Source organism: Triticum dicoccoides, chromosome 2A (assembly GCF_002162155.2).
Source record: "Triticum dicoccoides isolate Atlit2015 ecotype Zavitan chromosome 2A, WEW_v2.0, whole genome shotgun sequence".
Lineage (NCBI taxonomy): Eukaryota > Viridiplantae > Streptophyta > Magnoliopsida > Poales > Poaceae > Triticum > Triticum dicoccoides.
In genome coordinates this window covers 324,192,803-324,212,111 of record NC_041382.1, presented here as the reverse complement: position 1 = coordinate 324,212,111, position 19,309 = coordinate 324,192,803, and the positions used below count along the sequence as shown (strand labels likewise).

The 19,309-nt window shown below is 46.2% G+C and overlaps 1 long non-coding RNA gene across 1 annotated transcript; it reads left to right on the top strand.

The window, feature by feature from the left end:
• Window positions 1-6: 6 nt before the first annotated feature.
• On the top strand, window positions 7-1,167 carry LOC119354489. The gene is made up of 2 exons (XR_005170981.1): window positions 7-383; window positions 736-1,167. It is a non-coding gene; the product is annotated as an uncharacterized LOC119354489 (long non-coding RNA).
• The last annotated feature ends 18,142 nt before the right edge of the window (window positions 1,168-19,309 follow it).

The following is a 19,309-nucleotide window of genomic DNA, read 5'->3' as shown; positions in this document are numbered from 1 at the left end:
TCAACAGCCATCCCCATACCCGTGCGAGCAGGAGAGCACCACGCGGGCTGTGCTCCTCCTCTCGTACTCCGGCAGATCTGTCCGCCAAGCAGGCCATCCTCCTCCTCCCCTGTGGCAGCTCCCCTCTCCGGCCATCCTCCTCCTCCTCCCCTACTGTCACTTCTCTGCCCGTGGCCGCCATGGCCTTACCCGAGCCGTCCGCCGCCATTCCTGCTCCTCTTCCCGGCGTCCCTCCGTGCTCTCACGTCCCACCTCCACTGCCTGCGGGAAGCAATTCCTTAGGTATTTATCGGTCCTTGTTATTTTTTTGCAAACTTTCCTAACCCTTGTTATATGTTGTTGCAGATCTTGCTGAAAATTGGATCCCTGTAGGCCGATGTAAGGTAAGAGCATGGTAATTAGTGACATGGTATGAGCATGTAGAATTGATGTTTTCTGTTGGCTATGTGTATTGAATATTGATGCATGCATTGCTTAGTTGCTTAAGTGACATAATGGATTTATTGTGTTTTTGGTTGTGTCGTTCTCGGCAAAGAAACTATGGAATCTTTCAAATGGGCATTCAAACCATGGTTGTGGCCTTCTTTTTTCCTGTGTTGTGCGTTCGCATGTCGTGTATGGTTGGCCGTGTGTATGTGGGTGTTGTGGGTGTCTGCTCCGGCCGGTGTGCTTGCTGACTGTGTGGTGTGTGTGCTGAAATTGTGATGCCAGTTCTTCATTTGATTTCTGATGCAGGAGCTTCAACGCAACAAGACATGCTTGAGGCAACACCTTATTTCCCAGATTTAGGAGTCACGCCGGCCCTACATCCCTTCTTCTCTAACCATGGCCATGGCCCATAGAGTTTGGGATCTCGGCAGCCTACCCACTCCTCAAGGATCCATGGCGTGCATGTGGTGCTACAGTTAGACCTTAAGGCACCAAAGGGCAGTCCGCAATCACCACAGGCTCACTGTCAGCGTATTTTTTTTTTATAGCCACGAGTAGTTTTTGTTATGCATCTCACACTTTTTTGTGAAGTCTGTACATGATCTAGTATTTCTTGTTCCTGAATGAAGTACTACTTGTTCCGGAATTATCAAAGGGCCTTGTTTTGGGTGAGAAATTTGTAAAAATAGATAGAACCTTTGGGTATTTATAGAATTGCTGAGCTATGTTCATGGATCTGCACTTTCGGGTATAAGATGAAGAATTTTTTGAGAGATAAAATGATGTGCGAGTATTTAGAGCTCAGCAGGTTCTGACTAATCAATCTGCAAACTTTTTGTGGGGCGACTCCCAGATAGTCTATACAATGTATAGTAGTATATGTGAATTTCTAGTTTGTATCCATTTTGCTAGCTAATGTATAGAGCGCCCACCGGTTTATCTAGTGTCACCGCTACGACGCTACCTAGTCGCCTCTCTGCATTAATGTGGGACAGCACAGCTACCAGATCCATCCTTAGAGCATATCCAATAGACGGTCTAAATGTAAAAATACCTAACTTTTGAACCGTCTGAAACAAAAAACGCTGCTCCAATAAACGGTCCATACATAAAAAGAATTGGACCGCTGCCTCCCGATGATGTAAAATACAACACCTTGTGGTGCAAATTTGCATCGCGAGATACAATTGCTTCAAATTCAGCGACCACCCGCCAACGCCCAACCGCCCTTCATTTCATTTCATAGTCGCTCCCGTCCGTCTGCTCGAACACCAGTTGGCGGGAAATCGTCGCCGCCACCGCCCACATCCCCGCCGCCACCGCCCCGAATCCCCGCCACCGCCCCGAATCCCCGCCGCCGCCCTCGCCCCCGTCGCCTCCCTCGCCGGAAACCGTCTTGCAGCCGCCCGGGCGCCGCCGAATCGGGAGGCAGCCGTGGTGGGGATTCAGCGCCTCCGGCGGTCCGGCTGGCCCTATAGGCCTCCGCCGGCCTTCTCCCCGTCGGCCGCGGGCCTCTCCACGGCCCTGTAGCCGGCTGCACGACTGCCGCACCTAGCCCGCACGACCTCCTCCCCGTCGGTCGCCGAACTCCTCTTCGCCGCCCGCCGAGCTAGCTCTCATCACCGCTGCCGTCTAAAGCCGACCGCAGTCATCCGCGGCAGCCAATCCAACCGGCGGCCATCTTCTTCTACCGCACGTACAAGGTGTTCGCGCGGCTGCTAGCCGGTTTTTTACATCTTGTTTTGGACCATCTGTTGGAGAAGCTCTTTTACATCTCCGATTTGGACCATCTGTTGGAGTTGAGCATTTTTCGAAGCTCCAAAACGCAACATTTGGCGGTCCATATTTTACAACTCTGGTTTTGGACCGCCAAAATTTGGACCATCTATTGGAGATGCTCTTAGTGACACGATCCCAAGGACTTAAAGCATCTTCAGCCTTCGCCACCCAGGGACTTGAAATAGCACTGCCTGGGGGCCAACCGGCGATAAAATCACCATGGGGCGGTCGGGTTCCTAACCGCCGCCCCAAGCTGGCCCCAGACGCCGCTATTTGAAAACCAAAGTCGGCCAAAATCCGGCAAAACTTTGTACAAAACCACACAAATTTGGAGGAAATTCAGGCGTTTTCATTGATATTTGACCAAACTGAAAACATAATTTAAAAATAAACTAAAACAACAAGACGGCGCCTTGAGCCTTCTACATGCCGAGGAACCTATAGAAGTTGGTGTAGTCATCGCCGCCGTCGCCCTGCACGCCGCCGCCGTCCTTGCTGCACCCCTGCCCTGGGCCGCCGTGGCTGACGGGGTTGGACGGTCCGGGCGCCTCCTCGTCGCTGTCGTTGAGGATGACGATGCTGCCCTTCTCGCGGCCGCGACGTCGGGCGGCGATCTTCTCGAAGGCGCGACACTGGTGCTCCATCTCCTGCCGGACGTAGTCGTCCCGCGCCCATTTTATGTCGGTCTTCTCGTCGGCGGCCATGGCCTCATGCTCCTTTTTCACGGGGAGGAGGAATGAGAAGGAACGTCGATTGCTCAGCTCCGGCTTCCTCCGCCTCTATCTCCGCGTCGAGCTCGGCGAAGAGCGCGTCGGTCTCCACCTGCTCCCGCTGGAGGAACGCCAGGTTGGCCTCCACATGGTCCTCATCCTGGATGAACTCCAGGATGGCCTGCTGCTCGGCCATCTCGTCGGACTAGGCAACGGTGAACGCCGTCGCTGCCTGCTCCATGTTGAAGGTCAGCACCGTTTTTGTGTGTTCCTAGGTGTTAACACTTGACATGGTAAGCTCACTTAAGAGGAAACAACAATAAAGAATGAAAAATTGAAATTGAAACATGCAGTTCACACGCCTCACGGTGGTCTTGTATCGTCGTATCATTATAATGATACAGGAACCTTCATTTTGCACTACACACGAACATTGCACAATCGTATGTGTGCACTCTTTTTTATGGGACCAAACACCTTCTACCATGAACATTATACCCATCGGGATACCACCATGGTCGAGCCGCTCCTTTTCAAGGTCCGCCATCACTCCTGACAATCCATATACTCTCATCCTCAATCTCTCTCTCTCATGTGATTGTTTGTGTGTATTTGTGTCTTCTTCTCCTAGGGATACATGGATTATAATGTAATCTAGGCACCAACAATTGAGGTGGTAAAAATCATCAATGGTCCCAACCTCTGGGCATCATCTTTATTAGGTAGCTCCATTTGATGGTCTATTATCAGTCCCGGCAATCATGTAGTCCTAACCTTGTTCTGTCCCATCTCTCCCTCCCTCCTCTCTCTCTCTCTCTCTCTCTCTCTCTCTCTCTCTCTCCCCTTTGCGTATGTGTGTGTTGCTCTAGAGATAGGCGGGTTAGTTTTCCCAAAGAGTGCATGTGAACCTTTATTTTTAATTTTCCAAACCTTCCGCAATCGTATGTGTGCACTCTTTTTATTTGACTGAGCACCTTTTATCCCATCCCTATCTATCTATTTATCTATCTATCTCTTCCTTTTAGTATATTGACATGGGAACCTTTATTTTTCATTGGCCAAACCTTGCACAATCGTGTGCGTGCACTCTTTTTATTTGACTGTGCACCTTTATCCCATCCCATCCCTCTCTATCTATCTCTTCCTCTTAGTATATAGACACGGGAAGAACCTTTATTTTTCATTGTCCAAACCTTGCACAATCGTGTGTGTGCACTCTTTTTATTTGACCGGGCACCTTTTACCCATCCATCTCTCTCTCTATCTATTTATCTATCTATCTATCTCTTCCTCTTAGTATATTGACACGGGAACCTTTATTTTTCATTGCCCAAACCTAGCATGGTCATGTGTGTGCACTCCTTTTATTTGACCGGGCACCTTTTATCTCATCCCTCTCTAACTATCTATCTCTTTCTTCCGCTTAGTATATTAACACGAGAACCTTTATTTTTCATTGCCCAAACCTTGCACAATCGTGTGTGTGCACTCTTTTTATCTGACCACAAGATGCTATCCTCCACGTCCTTAGAGAGGTGCACCTCTCAAAGGGCAACCCATGACACAAACAATTGACAAAGATGGTCAGTAGTGAAGGCCGTCGTCAAATCAATCTTGCTAATACAAGTGCCCTCCTGTAAGGCCCCCTTGACCTTCCAAATTTTCCTCTTGGAGGCCTCGAAAATGAGCGGGGCAATGTCTTTCGGCTTTCGACCATGGACCCACAGGGACTCCCAGAAAGAAGCGCGAGCCTATTGCAAATGGTGAGGCATAGAAGAAATCCTTGGCTGCCTCATCGCACGGGTTTCCCAAGCCCAGCTGCAAAAGCGAAGGCGCCCCCCACTCAAACCACAACCACCATGAACATAGGGCTTGGCTTAATTTTGCAAGGTTTAGCACTCCAAGCACCCCCAAGATCTTGAATATCAGTGCTTGAACGAGGATATCCTCCACTGGCACAGAGGTCTCACCTCCTCCCACAACACATTTAGTGCAAGATCTCCTCACCTCGGAAGAAATCCGCTACCCGGCCAAAGGAGCAACCTTCCCTCAACAAACATTTAGAGCGGGATCACCACATCCAGGTAGGATTTGCAGGTCAGCTGTAGTAGCAAGGTGCGAATGATGCATCGTGCTCATAAAGACCGCACAGCTCGTGTTGTGGCGTGGAGTTACCCGGGTGTGGCCGCCTTTGAATAGCGGATTCCGGTGAGGTCAGGCTTCCGGGTGCGTCAATGCGCGACGCCAGAGTAGGTTTCTCGGCCGGCGAGCCTGCTTAATGCCAACATACGGACGGGGCATTCAATAGGCGTGGTAGATATCCGTCCGAACCCGTCTAGTAACGCGTCTCCAGCATTGAACATGCGCAGACAACGGAGATGCCTCGCGGGTGGCGCCCTTAGCTGGTGCGCTGCTTCAATAGCGGAGGCAGCGAGAGGTCACGTCTGCCCTGAGCGGTCTTCAATGTGGAGCGGCGCGTTCTATAGCGGCATTAATGCGGGCAGCTGGCGCTGTGCGGGAACACGCCCAGGCAAGCGAGGAGGAGGTTTGTGTGGGACAGGGCGGTCAAAAGCAGGCATGGCAGTGGTCTGGATTCCCGCAAAGCCCCTCGGTTGGTCTTCGGTTTGCGGGAGAAAACACGTTTGGATCGTCTTGCGAACCAATATAGGCATGCGTTGGATGACTTTCGTTGTCCGGACGCAATGCGGGTGGTTTGGGGGTCGACGTTGGATATGTCCTTATTCCCCAAAACAGTAGCTGATTGATTTGTTGGACTTCTCTTTTTTCTTCTTTATGATGTACATAATTTGGATTCATTTATATAACTGAAAATACTGTAGAATGATTTGTTTTACTACTTTCATTGTTAAATATAAGTCTTTTTAAAAACTTCAATGTAGACTACATACGGATGTATATAGATATATTTTAAAGTATAAATTTACTCATTTTGCTTTGTATGTAGTTCATATTGAAATATTTAAAAACACTTATATTTAGAAACGGGGGAAGTATTGTTCTTGGTTAAAAAAACTTAAACCAGGAGTCGAACCTTCAGCGAGATGAATATCTAATATCTGTAAGTAGACAGATAATTATAAGAGAACCTAAAAAAATAAAAAATATATGTTGTATAATCTCAGAGATCAAAAGGAAAACTGTGTCATGTTAAAGTGGAATCATATCCAGTCCATCATTACTTGAAGATAGTTAGGCCATGAGCTTCTTCAATGGCATTTGCGGGCACCAGAGATGGATTTCTAAAACAGGTAAACTGTTCTGGACACTCACCAGAAAAACTGATGCGCAGGAGACATCGTTGCTACCGGACAACAAAATCTGACGACACCCTTGAAAAATCACCGCACGCGTGCCCAAATTTGAGGTGGAATCTTATGACGGGCTGGCCGGGGTTTGCATAGTCAAAGCCTTTGCAGTGACCTGCAGCCCGTGAATGGCTTGAACCAGTTAAGAAAGTAAAAAAGCCATGTGAACCAGTTAATTTAATAAGAAAATAGAAAGAGCTTCACACGAGCAAGCTAGCAAACAAAAGGCTTCAAGTGGGCCGTCGACTACCATCCAAATTCATCCCATGCGCTCGCCTTAGGCAACGGTGATCTGCCGACACAAATAAAAGCTCAGAGACACACGGGCAATGGCAGAGCAGGCTTCATTGGCAGTTGGTTCCGGTGACGGGCGTCTTCTTCGGCATCGGCAGCAAGTTCTGTCTCGCCCACACGTGCGGGCTGCCAGGACATTGCCGTAGTGCGCCACACCGATCGTCTCTGCTCCTTCTGCGGCGAGGTCAATCACATCTGCGAATGTCCCTAGGTGGCCAGGCGGTGGCCGTCAAGCTCGATGTCACTGCTGGTGGGTCGGCCGTGTTGATGCCTTGATCGACAACGCCGGACTCTAAGTACTAATTTTGCATGTTGTTATTCAATACAACTTTATAATCTTGTTTTCTTGAACAGCAGCTGGAAATAATTGGTCGTCATTCTTGCATGCGTGAGCTAGCACATATGCTTCTGGAGTTCTGGTTAAAGAAACACCTCTATACTCCCCTAGTTCCATTTGTAACATGCATACTTGGTAGAATGTGTTGAACAAGAACCAGCTCATGCTGATCCAATCATGCATATTTTGCTTCGCCGCTGCACATGGGTGACTAAATGGCTTGAACCTTGCATGCTTATATAATGGCCTGAAACCATTTGTTTATGAGATTGCTCATGTGCCCGAAGAATTTGTTTACGAGCCATGCATCGCATTGCGATGCCAGTACCGGCCGCAGCCGGCTGTGCTGCGGTCGTTGGGACCTAAGTGTACACACAATTTTCATCAGAGACCACGAAGTAGTAAGAGCCCATGGAGTAGTAGCTTACTAGCGACAGCGAGTCAACTGAACTCCGTGGAAAGAGAAACCAGCTTCATGCTGATTACAGATGATTCTACCATGCCAAGTGTCCTGAACTCCCGATAGTCACGGCAATAAAAGTGACTTGGCGAATGGGCTGCTCAAAAAATTCAGTTGTCAGCAAAACACGCAATTTGATCTCAATTCCAAGTTAATGAAATGGCGTACCTTCATAAGTCTGAGGGCAAACTTCGGTGAGTTTTATTCTGATTCAAATTCAGAACCTACCCTGAAGAACATAGGGCGAGGTTCTTGTAATCTGTTTGAGCTGTGTCAAGTTTACTACTTGGCTCTATGTTTGGCACAATTATTTATTGCAAATGACTTGGTACTGCTAGCTTCAAGGGTTGGCTCGGTGCTTGAATTGCAGCCCCTTACATGTTCAGAGATCAGAGAGAAGTTATTGCAACGTTCAGAGAGTACTTAGCTCTAGGTATGACATACGATTCTTTTCATCTTCATCATTCAAAAGTTCCGAACCTTTACTTTGCAGACGGATGATGGCATGTCACTTTGCTAAAAAAAGATGGAACCCTTTGAGCATAGCAAGCAAACAAAGCCTTTACAATAGCTTTGCCCAAAATGTTCCATGCGGCAGCCCCTATGACGAAAAATAGCTGCAAACAACCCTTTAATAAATCTGACCTTGCAGAGCCTAGGCTTCCATTTTCGTCCAAGCCCTTGTAAAGTAGAGCACATGGCTTTCCCTTTGGTCGATGAGCACACCAATAATTCATAAAATCAGAACCTTATCCTCCCGAAGGTGCTAATCTTGATGCAAACGAAAGGTGCGGATAGCATTGACCGCAGCTAGTGTTGATACGGAATCCATTCCCTATATATATATATATATATATATATATATATATATATATATATATATATATATATATATATATATATATTGGCCTCGCGAAGGAGAAAGCATCACTCAAGTTTGGGGGAGGCTTAAGTCAATGTTATATTCATGCCCCAATCATGAGCTCTCAAAATAAATGATTATTCAAAAAAATTATGCTCGGCTTTCTCTCAGTAATCGGTCCATGCTCGATACTTCTTGTACTAGATCTTTTATAATGAAGATTATTGAATTCAAATGGGATTTATTGGAAAGAATTAAACGCAACTCTGAATATTGGGACCTCGAAGAATACAAGGAGTCAGGTATAACACCTAAGTTTGATTGTGTTAAGTCTTTTATGGATACCGATGCTTTCCGTGAATTTAGCACTAAATATGGACTTGACTCTGAGATGGTAGCTTCTTTCTGTGAATCATTTGCTACTCATGTTGATCTCCCTAAGGAGAAGTGGTTTAAATATAATCCTCCCATTGAAGTAAAAGTAGTTGCACCTATTAAAGTTGAAAAAAAGACTATTACTTATAATGATCATGTTGTTCCTACTGCTTATATAGAGAAACCACCTTTCCTTGCTAGAATAAAGGATCATGCTAAAACTTCAACTGTGGTTAACAAAAGTAATATTAAGACACCTAAACCCCCTAAGCAAATTAAAGTTGAACCTAGTGTTGCTATGGTTAAAGATCTCTTGGCCGATAATATTGATGGGCATGTTATTTACTTCTGCAATGAATCTGCTAGAATTGCTAGACCTGATACTAAAAATAAACATAAACATGTTGTAGGCATGCCTGTTATTTTTGTTAAAATAGGAGATCATTGTTATCGTGGCTTATGTGATATGGGTGCTAGTGCAAGCGCAATACCTCATTCCTTATACAAAGAGATTATGCATGATATTGCGCCTGCTAAGATAGAAGAGATAGATGTTACAATTAAGCTTGCCAATGAAGATACTATTTCACCAGTTGGGATTGTTAGAGATATTGAAGTCTTGTGTGGGAAAGTTAAATATCCTGCTGATTTTTTTGTTCTTGATTCCCCACAAGATGACTTTTGTCCCAATATATTTGGTAGACCCTTCTTGAATATTGTTAATGCTAAGATAGACTGCAATAAGGATATTGTTTCCATTGGTTTAGGGGATATGTCTCATCACTACAAAAAAATACACTTTCGTGATGATACGTGTTTGTCATAGTAGGTCATGTTTTTTGTCATGCATGTACATCCATGACAAACTTATGACAGAATCAAGATAGTCATACATGTGCTGTCGTAGAAGTGTTCCATGACATTACCAAAATTATCATCACGGAAGTGTCCACTTCCATGACGATAAATCGCACGTCACAGAAGTGCTTTCGTCAAGGGTGACCGACACGTGGCATCCACCGTAACGGAATGCTGTTAAGCTATCGGGTCGGGTTTTGGATCCGATAACCCATTAACAGCCCCGACCAATGGGGATTTTCCACGTGTAAAATCATCATTGGCTAGAGGAAACACGTGTCGGCTCATCGTTGGGACAGATGTCATCCACTCATTGGACAGGAGGCGCCTATGATAGGTCGACACATGGCACGACCCAACAGTGGCCCATTCCGGTCAAAAAGGCCGGCCCAGTAAAAATTAGCAAGCCGGCCCATATAAGGCCTACTTGTGTCAGGTCCATTTAAGCCCACGGCCCATATGAGATGTGCCAATTCGGCCCGTTAAAGATTTGACACCATTGCAGCCCATCATCAGTTCGAGCCCGTTAACAGCCCGCTATATATTTGGGCTCAATATCGGCCCGATGAGATTTCGGCCTGTTAACGGCACATTTAATGAATGGGCCAATTTTCAGGATGTACATCTTTCGGCCTTTTAGCGACCCATTTAAATGTGGGGCTAATTTCCGGCCCGGTGTGTCTTTTAGCCTGTTGACGGCCCATAAATCTGATGGGCCATTTGTAGTCGGACCCGAGTTTCGGCCTTTTAGCGGCCCATTTAAGTGTTGGGCCAATTTCTGGCCCGGTATCACTTTCAGCCCGTTGACGGCCCATAAATCAGTTGGGCCAATTGTAGTCTGACCTGAGTTTTGGTCTTTTAGCGACCCATTTAAGTGTTGGGCCAATTCCCGGCCCTGTGTGCCTTTCGGCCTGTTAACGGACCATAAATGAGTTGGGCCATTTGTAGTCGGACCTTAGTTTTGGCCTCTTAACGGCCCATGCCCTTCATGGTCCAATACCAGCCCGGATTCTCTTTCGGCCTGCTAAAGGCCCACAACACAGTTGGGCCGTTTACAATACGACCTGGCTTTCGGACTCTTAGAGGCACATGCTCTTCATGGTCCAATACAAGCCCGCTGTCTCTTTCGGCCTGCTAAAGGCCTATAGTATAGTTGGGCCATATGTAGCCCAAACTTAGTAACGGACTGTTAACGGGCCATGAAATAAATTGGGCCCACCTATTACCCGCTTCAATGTCGGCCTGTTAACGACCCGGGAGGTAAGAGGGCCGACCATTAACTTTCGGCCTAGTAACGGCCCATTAACTTAATGGGCCCACTAAAGTTCATTCATGTCTTTAGGCCAAATTAGATAATTTGAGCTCATTACGACGAGCGAAGGTACGGCATACAGGGAATAACATTACACATCCAGAATATATTACAGGAAATTATATCCACTAGGTAATCAAAGATTGATGCCAGTGCAAATAAATGAGCAGAACCTAACCATCTACAACGTCACAATCTGCAACCTCAGCACAGATGACGCCCATAAGCATGTCGGCAAGTTCTTGCTGCTTTGCCACACTGTCTCTGAAAACATTGATCTGTTGCTGTGTCGCACGACTCTGCACCTCTGATTCATCCACCATTTCCATCATTGCTTCAGCCATTAATTGATTCACAAACATACATTTATTCCGTTGCATTCGAGACAGAGGATACTGAACAGATTCAGATGGCGATTTTGGCAGGCTTGTATTATTGATAGTGGAGAGTGTCTTGACCACTGCATCATAACATAAATTAGGACAGGAACCAAACAGATTAATCATGAGTTATTGCCATATACCTAGCTTAGATTTACTGGAAAGAAACAATGGGGTTGCCTTGCTATTTTTAGAGTTTGTCTTCTTATCTTCAGCAGCCTGCACAAAATTAACACACTAGCATTGCTATCATTGGCCAAGTCAAATAATAGGAAAGCAACATTGACACAACGAATGTTTGGGCAGCTAGCCTACACCAAATTAACACAATATGGCACAGCTATCATCAGCCAGGTAAGGTAATACGAAAGCAACATTGACACAATGAATGAATGGGCAACCAGAGAAGCACTACAATTCAGTAATGTGCGTGATATGAGATAGCACATTCATGCAGCTCAGTACGCAAAACTATCAGGCAGTTTTCCTTACAAAAATCAACATTGGCGCCTTTAAAATTTTGCTACAACTAATTTTAGATCAGATAAAGGTTACATTCACGCCGATTAACAAAATTCATGCTGATGTAAAAATATAGTGATATACAACACGTACTTACATCAGCACTGGAGCACAGAGAATTCCCGCAAGATATTTTCCTCGAATACGATCCCAATGGAGGAAGTCTTGTATCGTTTAACCTTATTTTCTAAAAGAGAGACGGGTAAGAAACATGTAGAAAATATGATCAGAATGCTATAAAATTTCATGATGCGAGGATACGCACACGCTTCTTAGAATGGAGTTGACATTCTTTTGCTGGACTGGAGCGGACTAGTTCTTTGGCCACTGGAATCTGCTTATTATTAGTGGGAGTTGGTTTCTCTGTGCTGGAGCAGTATCTATGAAAAATGGAGTTGGTTTATTATCTCCTGGCGTTTGGATCTTTTGCAAAGACCTGGTTTGTAACTCTTCAGATTCTAACATAGCCGTCTTCCCCTTGCATGCCTTATATAGAAGAATGGTGATTCAGTTATAAAACATGCTACAGCAGAGATGGAATATGTACTGAAGAATAGAAAGGCATGACATATTGACATGTATTCACTCCATCCGGAAATAAATGGATGGGTCTAGGCGTATTTCAATTCTAGATACATCCAGTTTTATCCATTTCCGTGACATTTAATCCGGACGGAGGGAGTATGATGTAAGAGTTAGGGATACGACAGGACAACACAGTAAAAAAACACTGAAAAACCCACTCCAGAACCAAAGTATTCAAACCCACTGATATGAGATAGTACACTCATGTAGCTCAGGATGCAAAACTACCAGGCAGTTTTCCTTGCAAAAATCAACATTGTGGCCTTTAATCATACATTTTTCTACAACTAAATTTAGATCGGATAAAGGTTGGATTCACGCCGATTAACAAAATACATGCTGATGTAAAAATATAATGATATACAATAGGTACTTACATCTATATTGGAGCACAGAGAATTTCTGCAAGAATCTTTCCTCATAAACGATACCATTGCAGAAAATCTTCTATCTGTTAAGCTTATTTTCTAAAAGAGAGATGGGTAAGAAACATGTAGAAAATATGATCAGCTTGCTATAAAATTTCATGATGCAAGGATATGCACACGCTTCTTAGAATTGAGTTGACATATTTTTGCTGGACTGGAGCGGACTAGTGTTTTGGCCACTGGAATCTGCTTATTATCAGTAGGAGTTGGGTTTCTCTGTGCTGGAGCAGTATCTATAAAAACTGAAGTTGGTTTATTATCTCGTGGCGTTTGGATCTTTTGCAAAGGCCTTGTTTGTAATCCTTCAGATTCTAACATAGTCGTCTTCCCCTTGCATGCCTTGTATAGAAGAATGGTACTTTAATTATAAAACATGCGGTAGCAGAGAGATGGAATAGGTACTGAAGAATAGAAAGGCATGACATATTGACATGTATTCCCTCCATCCGGAAAAAATGGATGGGTCTAGGCGTATTTCAGTTCTAGATACATCCTTTTTTATCCATTTCGGCAACATGTAATCCGGACGGAGGGAGTATGGTGTAAGAGCTAGGGATACGACAGGACAACACAGCAAAAAAACACTAGTTGAATGTAAAACTGTATGCTAGCGAAATACGTATAGAAATAACTAAGGCAACATACACGTGTATGATTGGGAAAATAAGATGGCATTGCAACAGAGCACTAGAACAGCACTTCAATGTAAAAAAACATGGTATGGTAGATAGATGAAGTACATACTGATGAATAACAATGCATAAGATATTCAGAAGCATGATGTCCAAATTAAGCAGATGGCATTGCGATAGAGTAGAATGACGGTACTTGAATTTGAAAACATGTTATCATGAATGGAATAGGTACTGAAAACAGGAAGGCATGACATATTTACATGCATGATCAGCATGCTAAGCACATGGCATTGCAACAGAGTAGATACACTCCAGGACATTATATGCATGTTGTACCCATATCACAGGCCAAGTTAGAGCAAGGACCTTGTGGGGTGAAGAGGATTCATCATCTTTCTGCAAGTCTTCTGAAGAACTGCTTTTACATGTTCCATCATATTGGGTATCATTGACATCAAGTTTATTGGCCTTTACATTGCTCCGTGAGATTCTTGTGGATATATCAGTATGTGCAATTATATCTGACATGCATGGAAGACAACTATTAGTTAGATTTATGTAATGAGTGCCTATAGGAGATGACATAAATAGTAGGACTGGGGTTAACTAGCAGCAACAGGTCTCATAAACTAAAGGGAGAACACAGATGAAAGCTAGAGAATATGTATCGTTTGTACTCGAGATTAACTAGATGGCACACAAAAGTATTAAAGAACAACATAGGAAATACTAGAAGTGGTATAATACTATAATCACCAGCCTGTGGGATAGCATTGGCTGATGGATGATAACTATGGAACAGTGTTACCTAAAGAACAAGTATCTTAGATGAACTATGGAACAGCGTTAACTCCTGAACAAGACCCGTAAGAGATCAACATGAATATACAGTGAAATGTGATGATCTATTTTCCATGCTTAGATGAATAACAAAGCCATAAATGTTGCACACAAGTAAGATGAGGGTACAGCCTATCTGGTTGCCATCCATAGGAGTGAGCATAATGTGCTGACTTGTCGATGGCCCTGCAGTTGTTGTGGCTGTGCATGTCGGGCACGCGCATTCGATGCAGGGAACTGTTGAGTGGGGACTATAGCTCCCTTCTAGTGTATGCTTCCCTTGTTGGAGCAGCTGCGGTGAGTCGGAAGACGGTGTGTCTGAAGATGCAGATAACGCATAATGTTAAGAACGACATATCTCTTTGATCTGAAGAAATACACTAAGAGATCAACAGCAAGGTACGAGAGTGGTCACACGTGTGTTGACTGAAGACTAAATTGGGGTCACACGATTTTATTTTATTTTGGTACTGTTCGATCTACGTGGGATGGTTGGCCGTCTTGTGCCTCCCGACTGACACTATTCGGAATCTTCCCCGAAGAGCCAGCGACCAACGGCAGAGCAGTCTGCCTCTGCCGTCCGTGGCCCCAGCCAAAACCCCGCTCCCCGCCCACCGCACTGCCGTGGTTGCGCCGCCCCCGGTACAATCCACAAAGACTCCCCGTCATCCAGATCCGGCGGCGGCAGTACCTTCAACCCACGCAACTCTAAAAGATAGCCATCTAAGCTCTGCTTCCGCGACGAACTTGCGGCCCCGCACCCTTACGTTAGACACCATCCAACCGGCAGCCTAGGAGCTCCGCCGCCTCAAGGGGTGCTGCTTCCCATTGCAAATCAATTGGCCCAGGATAAAAATTCAGACAACTGACGCCTAAATAAAGTGATTTGAGATGAGGGTGCGACCTATTTGGCGGCATGGTGAAGTAGGCAGGTCCAGCTGCCGAGTTGGTGAGGCCGGCGCGGTTGCGGTGGCGACCGGCGGCAGGGAAAGAGCGATGTCGCGACGGTCAATGGCTACGCCGAAGCAGCGCCAGGACTCTAGACGGATCCGAAGTTGGAGCCGCTCCGGCACCGTGAACAACGGCGGGGGTGAATCGGCTCCGGTACGGTTCACGCGGCCGCCGTCGAGGCAGCACCAGCAGCACGGAGTAAGAGGCACACGGCCCAGTGCACGACGGCAAATGGACAGCGTCTCCGGCATTAGGGAGGAGGGCGGCTGTGAAATTGGTGCGGTGGGGGCGCCATGGAGGTGGGGCTGAGGTTTCGCGGCTCGGGAGAAGGGAGCTTCCCGGGGAGAAGGTGATTTGGCGCCCACGAGGTATGAATGAGGGCAGACGGGGGAAATTGGGAGGGGAGTGGAACCATGTCTTACGGACGTATTTGTTTGAAATGTGAGGGGGAGTTACAATTCTACCCTTGCCTATAGGCTTCTCGGCTTGGGTCTGTGTACTGAGGGTCGGGGATAGTAGAGTAACTTTGCTTCTCTGGGCGGGAGCGATTTCGGGCGAGGAGGGCGTGTTGTGAACTATAGTGGGCGCGAGCGATTTCAGGCGAGGAGAGCGTGTTTTGAAATAGTGGGCGCGAGCTATTTCGGGCGAGGAGAGCGTGTTTTGCCGACCATGGTTTATGAATTATTCGGCACATGTCATTTCGGCCGAGGAGAAGGCGCGCTTGGATGAAGTTACGAACCTACCGTCGATGTACAACGGGTCAATTGATGCGTGTCCCACATAGGACGGTAATTTTGCGTCTCCCATTTATTTGCTCGCGCAAATTCCACCGAACAGAGAGGATGTTTAACGGTTCGTTCAAATTTTAGAAGAATGAGCATCCACGTCTACCTTACCAAGTTGATTCGGATCAAATTTTGAAATATTAGCTTGCCACTTCTTTTTTAGATGGAGAGATGATGCTCTTTTTACATACTCGTTGCTAGCGATTTACTATATGATAAGTGGTTGACCCACTCAAAACGCGAATCAAACCCAAAATGAAATATCTCGATTCAATGAAATACCTCGTCCAGTAGGTCAAAATAGTGAACTAAATCCAAAATTGAACACCTCAATGGAGTAGCATGTTGTACAGTATTATAGTACTCCATCAACATGTTAAAAGTCAAATTAATGAACTTGTTTGATATACGCATATATTCGTTCATGTGTGGATTGCAGGCAACATGTTCTCCAATTTAAATATTTGAATGCAAGTTTATATCAAAACATGGTTTATATCAGTCTTTGATGCATAAAATGCGACCTCCCCTTCTCCCGGACTCCTGTTCTCTCTCTCTCTCTCTCTCTCTCTCTCTCCCTCTCGCTGACAATTCTGTCGCACGCATCCGACACAAAAACCTTGTTCGTCCCTCTCCCTTTCTCTCCATCTCTCTCTCTCTCTTTGTGTGTGTGTGAGGGGGGGGGGTCTCTTTCTAGTTCGCATGCATATATACATCATCTACAGGCCTCTCTCGCACACTATGTATGATACTCTAGCTAGTCCAAGCTAAATATCTTGGGTGCACTTATCGTACGCACACAGATTCCTTGACTGTTTGCATGTAACTCTCTCACGCACCACTATATCGTCTCGGAGCTCTTCCCCCCCTCTCTCAAACTCTCCATCCACCTGGGTCACACATACACATGCATATCTCACTCGCACTCGATAGTCCCATCTAAAACTCTATCTCTTCCCCTCGTTCTCTCTCCATCTCACACGCGCACACACATAATCTCATGCCCAGCTAGCCAAGTATGATGGTCTCTCACTCAATTGTAGGCACACGCAGTCCCCCCCATATATATATGACTAGCTAATCTTAGTCTCCATCACAAACATATGCATGGTCTATCTCGATTTCTCTCGGGGCATCTTTCTATCGCGCACGCACTCCCTCGATCTCCCACCCATATAGTCCCCTCACGATCTCGACGGGATCTCTCTATCACAAACACACCCTCTCTCCCTCCCCATGCGTCCATGCCATCCATGTGTTCCTCTCGACCTTTGTTCCTTGTTGGCCACACCTCTATTGGACATGTGCTACAGGGGTGTCTCTTTCCATTGCAAACAATCACACACTAGCTATCTTTGTGTATCTCCTCGCCTCGCTTTTCCATCTCGGAGATGCATGCGTGATATGTTCGCATAAGAAACGAAAAAACACACACTCTCTCTCTAATTTATCGTTTGTTGTCACTTTCTCTTTCACACACATATTCTTTTTGCACACTTACTCATTCTCCTTCACACGCACTTGATTTGTCTCGACTGAGGCACTCTCCTCGGTCCATAGCATATAGATTTATTGAAAAGTCAAACATAACAAAGTTTGACCATGTACGTGGAGAAAAAGAATTACATCTAGTACGACAAACATATACCATTAGATTCACCATGAGATGTAGTTTTGTATGATGTATCTTTGGTATTGTAGATATAAATAACATTTGCGTAAACCTGATCAAAGTTTCCAAAGTTTGACTTCTAGAAAATTTACATGCACTGCATTATCGAGCGGATGGAATATCTCTTTCCCCCTCTCAGCTATCTGACGCACCACTCAGCCTTATCGGGGTTCCTCAATCTCTCTCAAACTTTATTGGTCAGTTTGGTTCGTGACCTGACCCTCATGCCTTGATGGCTGGTACTGCCTGGTGTGGACGTGAGATGTAAAATATTTCTGCCTGGCCAGGCTTGTATGGTGCTGAAGCGTTTGGTTCATGCCTGGGCCACGCAAAGCATCAACGTCCCATCAATCAATCCATGCATGAATTATTTAATGCTAATATCCATCCATGTTGCTATTAGCCTCGTGGCCACATGACCAGGCACGACCAGGCGTTCGAAATCGATCGCCTGGGCCAGGCTACTTGCAGTTGTCTGGAGTTCAGCCAGGCTAATTAAAGTGCAAGGGAACCCAGGCCAGGCGGGCTTTCTTTTTCACAGGGTAGCAACCAAACAAGCGTGCATGAAATCCAGCCACAACCCCAGGCCAGGCAAAAGATGCTCAGGACGCAAGCCAAACTGGCCTTATATCTCCCTGGTTCACACATACACATGTCTCGCTCACGCTATACATATAGACCCATCCAACACTCTCCGCCCTTGTTCTCTCTCCATGTGACACGCACCCTCCTAAGTACCATAATCCCTCAATCCATCATAGGCGCAAGCACTCCCCCCCCCCTTCTAAGTATGATTATCTCTTACTAGCCATCAGGAACACACGTATTGTCTCCTTCCATCCATACATCTATCCCGATATCTCTCGGGGCATATTCTATCGCGCACACACCTTGTCACTCGATCTCCCGCCCATGTAGTCCCATCACGATCTCCAGGGGATCTCCCTATGACAAACATACACTCTCTCCTCCCCATGTCTGCATTTTCTCCATACGTCTCTCTGGACCTCTCTCCCTTGTTTGTCAGACCCCTCTTGGCCACGTGCTAGGGGTCTTGCTCTCTCGGTTCCAAACAACCACACACTATCTCCTCACCTTGCCTCCGTTGTCGAAGATGCATGTGTGATATGTTTGCATAATGTTGGGGAACGTAGCAGAAATTCAAAATTTTCCTACGTGTCACCAAGATCTATCTATGGAGAGACCAGCAACGAGTAGAAAGGAGAGTGCATCTACATACCCTTGTAGATTGCTAAGCGGAAGCGTTCAAGTGAACAGGGTTGATGGAGTCGTACTCGTCGTGATTCAGATCACCGATGATCTAGTGCCGAACGGACGGCACCTCCGCGTTCAACACACGTACAGCTCGACGATGTCTCCCATGCCTTGATCCAGCAAGGAGAGAGGGAGAGGTTGAGGAAGACTCCATCCAGCAGCAGCACAACGGCGTGGTGGTGATGGAGGAGCGTGGCAATCCTGCAGGGCTTCGCCAAGCACCTACGGGAGAGGAGGAGGTGTCACGGGAGGGAGGGAGGCGCCAAGGGCTCAGGTATGGATGCCCTCCCTCCCCTCCACTATATATAGGGGCAGGGGAGAGGGGGGAGGCGCAGCCTTGCCCCTTCCTCCAAGGAAAGGGTGCGGCTAAGAGGGGGAAAGGAGTCCATCCTCCCCAAGGCACCTCGGAGGTGCCTTCCCCCTTTAGGACTCTCCCCTTTTTCCTATATCTTGGCGCATGGGCCTCTAGGGGCTGGTGCCCTTGGCCCATGTAG